The following is a 7,506-nucleotide window of genomic DNA, read 5'->3' as shown; positions in this document are numbered from 1 at the left end:
TTCTGCACTAAAGAACAGAAAGGGAAGAAGAGAGATCTACCCGACGTGTTGCAGGTTGCTCTCGGAGCACGCGTCATGGTCATCAGAAACCTGGATGTGGAGGACGGGCTTGTCAACGGGACGTTTGGGACCATCGCAAACATCGTCGAGAGCACCCGACCGGGACCGACGCAGATCAGGCTCCTTGGCCTCAAACTGGACAACCCGACAGCTGGACAGAAGTTCCGTCGCAAGATTCAGGGCCGATCGGACAACCTCGTCTACGTGGATCAGAATGAGGAAATCCTCAGGAAAGGGGTGGTCCGCAGGCAGTTCCCCATCAAGCTGGCCTTTGCCTGCACTTGTCACAAAGTGCAAGGCATGACCATGCAGTCGGCAGTGGTAAGTTTGAAGCGTATTTTCGAGCCAGGAATGGCGTACGTTGCGCTCAGCCGAACCACCTCGCTTCAAGGTCTCCACGTCGTTGACTTTGACGAGAAGAAAATATACGCCGACCCGAAAATCACGGCCGCGCTCAAAACCATGAGGCACGCGTCGTTCGCCGACACAACACCGCTGCTACGTTACGCGATGTCAGCAGACAGAGCCCCCGAGACACTGACCGTTATCCACCACAACGCGCAAGGTTTACCGACACACATGGAGGACATGAAATGCCATCATGAACTCAGACTTGCCGACATCTTGTGCGTTACGGAAACGCATTTGTCGGGCTCCTCGGTTCCTCCACGCTTCCAGTTAGACGGCTATGACGTGTTCTGGCGACACAGGCACGCGTCGTACGCGACTTATTCCGACATGGCGGAAAAAGACGGAGGTGGAGTTGCGGTGTACTGTCGAAGCGGTCTTCAAGCCGAGGTCAGGCACTTTGTGCAGAACGTCGCTGACCTGGAATTTGTACTCGTCAAGGTCGAACAGCCGCTCGTTGCGTTGATCGCAGCTGTTTACAGACCACCGAGTTACGCTTTGGAGAAATTTCTTCCAAACATGCGGAGACTGCTCGACTCCTTAGACGCCACGGGCCATGAGACCGTCGTCGTGTGTGGGGACTTCAACGAAGACCTTCTTAGTGAGGGCAAGAAAGTCATCCAGGAGCTGTTTAGGTCCAAAGGCTACACTCAGCTCATAACGGCTGCGACTACCGACAAGCGCACGTTACTGGACCACATTTATATTTCCCAGCCACAAGTCTGCCTTCAATCTGGTGTGCTGCAAAGCTACCATAGTTACCACAGTCCAGTGTACTGTGTACTAAGGTAAACGTGGCAGACTTGGCTGAAGCTCGTTTCATTTTCTAAACAAAAAACTGGACGTTCAAAACGCCGAGGTAGAGCAGGTGAACTCCGGTCTGGCCTCGGACGCTGGTTGGAGTCTGCATCAACGGGGCACGACCGGTTGGATGAGGTCCGACAGATCTGGCCGTTCTCCTGCAGACGCCCGTTTTGCCGTCAATAAGCGCTACCGTTTGCGGTTTATCTTCAAACAACCTCCAACAGGTGGACGTTCAAAACGCCGAGGAAGAGCGGGGGAACTCCGGTCTGGCCTCGGACACCGGTTGGAGTCTGCATCAACGGGGCACAACCGGTTGGATGAGGTCCTACAGATCTGGCCGTTCTCCTGCAGACGCCCGTTTTGCCGTCAGTCAGCGCTTCAGTTTTCGGGTCATTTCCAAGCCATCCCCAGGAAGTGGACGTTCAAAACGCCGAGGAAGAACAGGGGAACTCCGGTCTGGCCTTTGACACCGGTTGGAGTCTGCATCAACGGGGCACAACCGGTTGGATGAGGTCCGACAGATCTGGCCATTCTCCTGCAGACACCCGTTTTGCCGTCAGTCTGCGCTTAAGTTTTCAGCTCATTTTCAAGGCATCTCTAACAGGTGGACGTTCAAAACGCCGAGGAAGAGCAGGTGAACTCCGGTCTGGCCTTTGACACTGGTTGGAGTCTGCATAAACGGGGCACGACCGGTTGGATGAGGTCCGACAGATCTGGCCATTCTCCTGCAGACGCCCGTTTTGCCGTCAGTCAGCGCTTCGGTTTTCAGTTCGTTTTCAAGGCATCTCCAACAGGTGGACGTTCAAAACGCCGAGGAAGAACGGGGGAACTCCGGTCTGGCCTTTGACACCGGTTGGAGTCTGCATCAACGGGGCACGACCGGTTGGATGAGGTCCGACAGATCTGGCTTTTCTCCTGCAGACGCCCGTTTTGCCGCCAGTCAGCGCTTCAGTTTTCGGGTCATTTTCAAGCGATCCCCAAGAAGTGGACGTTCAAAACGCCGAGGAAGAACGGGGGAACTCCGGTCTGGCCTTTGACACCGGTTGGAGTCTGCATCAACGGGGCACAACCGGTTGGATGAGGTCCGACAGATCTGGCCATTCTCCTGCAGACGCCCGTTTTGCCGTCAATCAGCGCTATCGTTTGCAGTTTATCTTCAAACAACCTCCAACAGGTGGACGTTCAAAACGCCGAGGAAGAACGGGGGAACTCCGGTCTGGCCTTAGACAGCTGGTTGGAGCCTGCATCAACGGGGCACAACCAGTTGGATGAGGTCCGACAGATCTGGCCATTCTCCTGCAGACGCCCGTTTTGCCGTCAGTCAGCGCTTCAGTGTCCTTTTTACAAATAATCTCAACAGGTGGACATTCAAAACGCCGAGGAAGAACAGGGGAACTCCGGTCTGGCCTTTGACACTGGTTGGAGTCTGCATCAACGGGGCACAACCGGTTGGATGAGGTCCGACAGATCTGGCCATTCTCCTGCAGACGCCCGTTTTGCCATCAATCAGTGCAACCGTTTCTGGTTCGTTTTTCGAACAATCCCCAACAAGTGACGTTCAAAACGCCGAGGAAGAACGGGGGAACTCCGGTCTGGCCTTAGACAGCTGGTTGGAGCCTGCATCAACGGGGCACGACCGGTTGGATGAGGTCCGACAGATCTGGCCATTCTCCTGCAGACGCCCGTTTTGCCGTCAGTCAGCGCTACCGTTTGCTGTTAATCTTCAAACAACCTCCAACAGGTGGACGTTCAAAACGCCGAGGAAGAACGGGGGAACTCCGGTCTGGCCTTTGACAGCTGGTTGGAGTCTGCATCAACGGGGCACAACCGGTTGGATGAGGTCCGACAGATCTGGCCATTCTCCTGCAGACGCCCGTTTTGCCGTCAAGTAGCGCTACCGTTTTCAGTTAATAATTGAAATAACGTCAATCAAGTGGACATACAAAACGCCGAGGAAGAACGGGGGAACTCCGGTCTGGCCTTTGACACTGGTTGGAGTCTGCATCAACGGGGCACAACCGGTTGGATGAGGTCCGACAGATCTGGCTATTCTCCTGCAGACGCCCGTTTTGCCATCAATCAGTGCAACCGTTTCTGGTTCCTTTTTTTCAAACGGTCTCCAACAAGTGGACGTTCAAAACGCCGAGGTAGAACAGGGGAACTCCGGTCTGGCCTTTGACACCGGTTGGAGTCTGCATAAACGGGGCACAACCGGTTGGATGAGGTCCGACAGATCTGGCTATTCTCCTGCAGACACCCGTTTTGCCGTCAGTCTGCACTTCTTTTTTAGGTCTGGGGCTGCGCTCTGTTTATTTACTGTATTTGTTATTATGTAGTAGCCTCATGACCAGGTTTTAGAATGTTCAAAACGTTGTAGGTGGACACAGAAAACACCGAGGTAGAGCGGGAGAACCCCGGTCTGGCCTTAGACAGCTGGTTGGAGCCTGCATAAACGGGGCACGACCGGTTGAATGAGGTCCGACAGATCAGGCTTTTCTCCCGTCGACACCTGCTGTGTTCAGGTCTGGGGCTAATTGTTTTTGTTCATTGCTGTGTTCCATATGTTAAAATGTGTTCTTATGTATTTTATGTGCAGCACTAACCCAGTTTTCAGAATGTTCCAGATGTTTTAGGTTTCTGGGTGTTGCTGCAGTTCCGGGGAGAAGGAAACAATGAGGGAAGAAAGTGAGGTAAATGTGAAGATATTTTATGTTTGTGTGTTATCAGACAATGACGTTCCTTGTACCTGTTAACTTCATTCCAGTTTTGATTCAGTTTTAGTTTTATTCAGTCCAAGAGGAGGCTTCTCAGATGGATCATCACAGTTTGTTCAAGGGAAAAAAAAAAAAACATAAAGATAAGTATTTTATTTATATTAAAAATTATTCATCAGATCACTTACATTGAACTGTGCACTGATGCAATTGTCTTTGTTTTTGTCTTTGCTGAATATGAAGCTGACCGAAGGATTCCAGGGACTCAGGCCGCACCACCAACACAAAGATAAGTATTTTACATTCAAACATATTGACCAGACTGCTCATAAAGAACTGTGCACTGATGCAATTGTTTGTTTTGTCTTTGCTGGACAGGAAGCTGACCAAAGGATTCCAGGGACCCAGGCAGCACCACCAACACAAAGATAAGTATTTTACATTCAAACATATTCATCAGATCACTCATAAGAACTGTGCACTGATGCAATTGTTTTTTGTCTTTGCTGGACAGGAAGCTGACCAAGGATTCCAGGGACCCAGGCAGCACCACCAACACAAAGATAAGTATTTTACATTCAAACATATTCATCAGATCACTCATAAAGAACTGTGCACTGATGCAATTGTTTGTTTTGTCTTTGCTGGACAGGAAGCAGACCAAAGGATTCCAGGGACCCAGGCAGCTACACTGTGGAGCAGGAATACCAGCTGGACTTCCTCTTTGGTCCAGGTACGTGTTGTAAATGTTACAGGAGGTTGTTTCATGCTCAAAATGTCCCATACACACAGTAACATTTATTTTCATGTTGACATACTTATTTATAGGACACGAGGAGTCCACGAAGATGATCCAGGCCTTGGAGACCTCATCAGCAGCTGTTGCTCACAAACAGCCAGTAAGTTTGCAGACTGTCATGGCAGTTCTGACAAATGTTCAAGTGAGCAATGCTATAATATTGTGGTTGATGATTTGTCTTTTTGTGTCTTTCTAGAAAAACCTGAAGAGCACTGACCTCATGTTTAAAGTTCAATTGTAATCATAGTTCTATTTAGTGTAGAAATAAAATTGATTTAGACCTTTGAACGTGTCTGTGTGTGTTTCAGGGAAATGTTTAGTCTCCAGTAATCATAACATGTTGTGGTTTAAAACATCAAGTTATATATTTGGTAAGATGTTGGTCAGAAACCTTATCTCTCACTGATCATCCAGTATTCTAAGAAGTTTAAAGAATCTCCATTCAAATTATGGTGACACATGAAAAATGGACATTTATCAGGTGCAGGTTACATCTTGTGTGTTTGGAAGCATATGTCATACATTAGCATAAACACAGTAGCCTTTAATAGGTTTGTTAATATGTGTGTGGCCTTTTATACACTTTCTAAGACTTTATCCCACAGTGATCATCCAGTACTCCATTAACTTTAAAGGGGAATGTCCATTCAACTTAAGCCTGGTGACACATGACAGATGGACATGTTGTGTGTGGTTTGAACATCACAGCAGCTATCCATAGGTTTTTAATATTGTGTTTAGTCAGTCTAAGTGGTGAGTTCCTCAAAATGATGAAAAAATGTACTGAAGCCTGTTGAGGGGACACAGTGCTGAAGATGCCCAGAAGATCTCCAGTTGGTGTTCCCTGCAAATCCTGTCTGAGACATGGGAAGATCATGAAGCAGCATCAGTGGATTCATGGCAAGATGGTGGTCCCCCTGGGAAGGATTCTTTGGCAGCAGCACACAGAAGCAGACAGGAGGCTCAGCCAGCACAGTCAGAGGTCACAGGTACACACACACACACAGTTTAATTCTAAACAATAACCCTCATAGGAAACAATGCTTTAGTGAAAATAAAGGCAGTCTGGCATACCTTGATGCAGAATCTTTATTACAATAAGACGTAAATCCAGTTACAGTCCATGTTCAAACAGACATTTTCTTACATGCACACTGCTGTGGATATTATGACTGCTTTGTTATTGTGGACACTCAGTTTCAAATCTGAATCTACATCTGACAGCTTTTTATGTCTTTCTTTAAACAGTGGATGAAAAGGATGAGGGACACTGTGGACCAGGCAGAAAATCCAAAGACAGGGAGGTCACATGACTGCAGGGAAGACAGCAGAATTCCATCTGGTGAGAGAAAGTAAAACACAAACATTAGACCTCTGACATATTGAGTATTGAGGATTCATATTGAGTCCTCATGTCCGTGCCACTTACCTTTTTCACAGACAAGCAGCTTAAGCTGACCTAACCCTCCTCATAGGATATAATGGAAAATCACTGACAACCCTGACAAAACCCAGTCAACTTTGGAAGCCTGTCAGTCTGGCATGCCTCTACCACCTGTACCACCTCTACCTGTACCACCTACCATATTTACAGGCAAGCCACTTAAGCTGACCTAACCCTCCTCATAGGAAATAATGGAAAAGTGGAATCAGTGGACTTACTGACATGTGGCAGTGATGGCGGTGTCTTCCAAAAGCATTTATAGGGGGGCGAACCGGCAGCAGAGTGTGGGCGAGCGCGCATTGGCCCACTCAAAATTTCTTGTGAAATTTTCTAGTATTTACTTATAACTGCACTTTCAGAAACTTTGACGCGCAACTCCTCTCGCAGTTTTGAGTTAACCTACACGTGTTATATATCAAATCGACCAGCTCGGTCTGGAATGGTGTGCTATGACTTTTGGTAGCGATTGGAATGATGGTGTGTGACAACCGCCCTCAGAACTAAACTGAATTCTTCCCATAGGAAATACAGGGAAAACAGCCAAGTTAGGATGAAAACACACCTAACTTTGAAGGCATGCCGTTTGGGCATGCTTCCACACAGAACCTTCATTGAAAATGTTAAATGTAGATAAACATCAGACCTCTGACATATTGAGGCGCCATGTCTGTACCACCTACCATATTTACAGGCAAGCCGGTTAAGCTGACCTAACCCTCCTCATAGGAAATAATGGAAAATCGGTCAGACCCCTGACAAAACCCAGTCAACTTTGAACGCTTATCAGTCTGGCATGCCTCTACACAGAATATTCATTTCAACTGTTAACTGCTCATAAGGAGTTGAACTTTATCATATTGAGTCCTCATCTTCATCTGTTTTGCCCAACTCCATAAAATAGCAGCCAAAGTTGCATCCACATCTTTAGGATTTCCCCATTCAGAATGAATGGAGAAGCTTAGGGCCTATTAAACCTTATGTAAAACCAATCAGAAACACTGTAACAGCATGAAATGTCATCAGTGGACTTACTGACATGTGGCAGTGATGGCGGTGTCTTCCAAAAGCATTTATAGGGGGGCGAACCGGCAGCAGAGTGTGGGCGAGCGCGCATTGGCCCACTCAAAATTTCTTGTGAAATTTTCTAGTATTTACTTATAACTGCACTTTCAGAAACTTTGACGCGTATCTCCTCCCGCAGTTTTGAGTCGAGCCACACGTGTTATACATCAAATCGACCGGCTCGGTCTGGAATGGTGTGCTATGACTTTTGGTAG

This window comes from Parambassis ranga, unplaced genomic scaffold (genome assembly GCF_900634625.1).
Source record: "Parambassis ranga unplaced genomic scaffold, fParRan2.1 scaffold_158_arrow_ctg1, whole genome shotgun sequence".
Classification (NCBI taxonomy): domain Eukaryota; kingdom Metazoa; phylum Chordata; class Actinopteri; family Ambassidae; genus Parambassis; species Parambassis ranga.
This window is presented reverse-complemented; position numbering follows the sequence as displayed.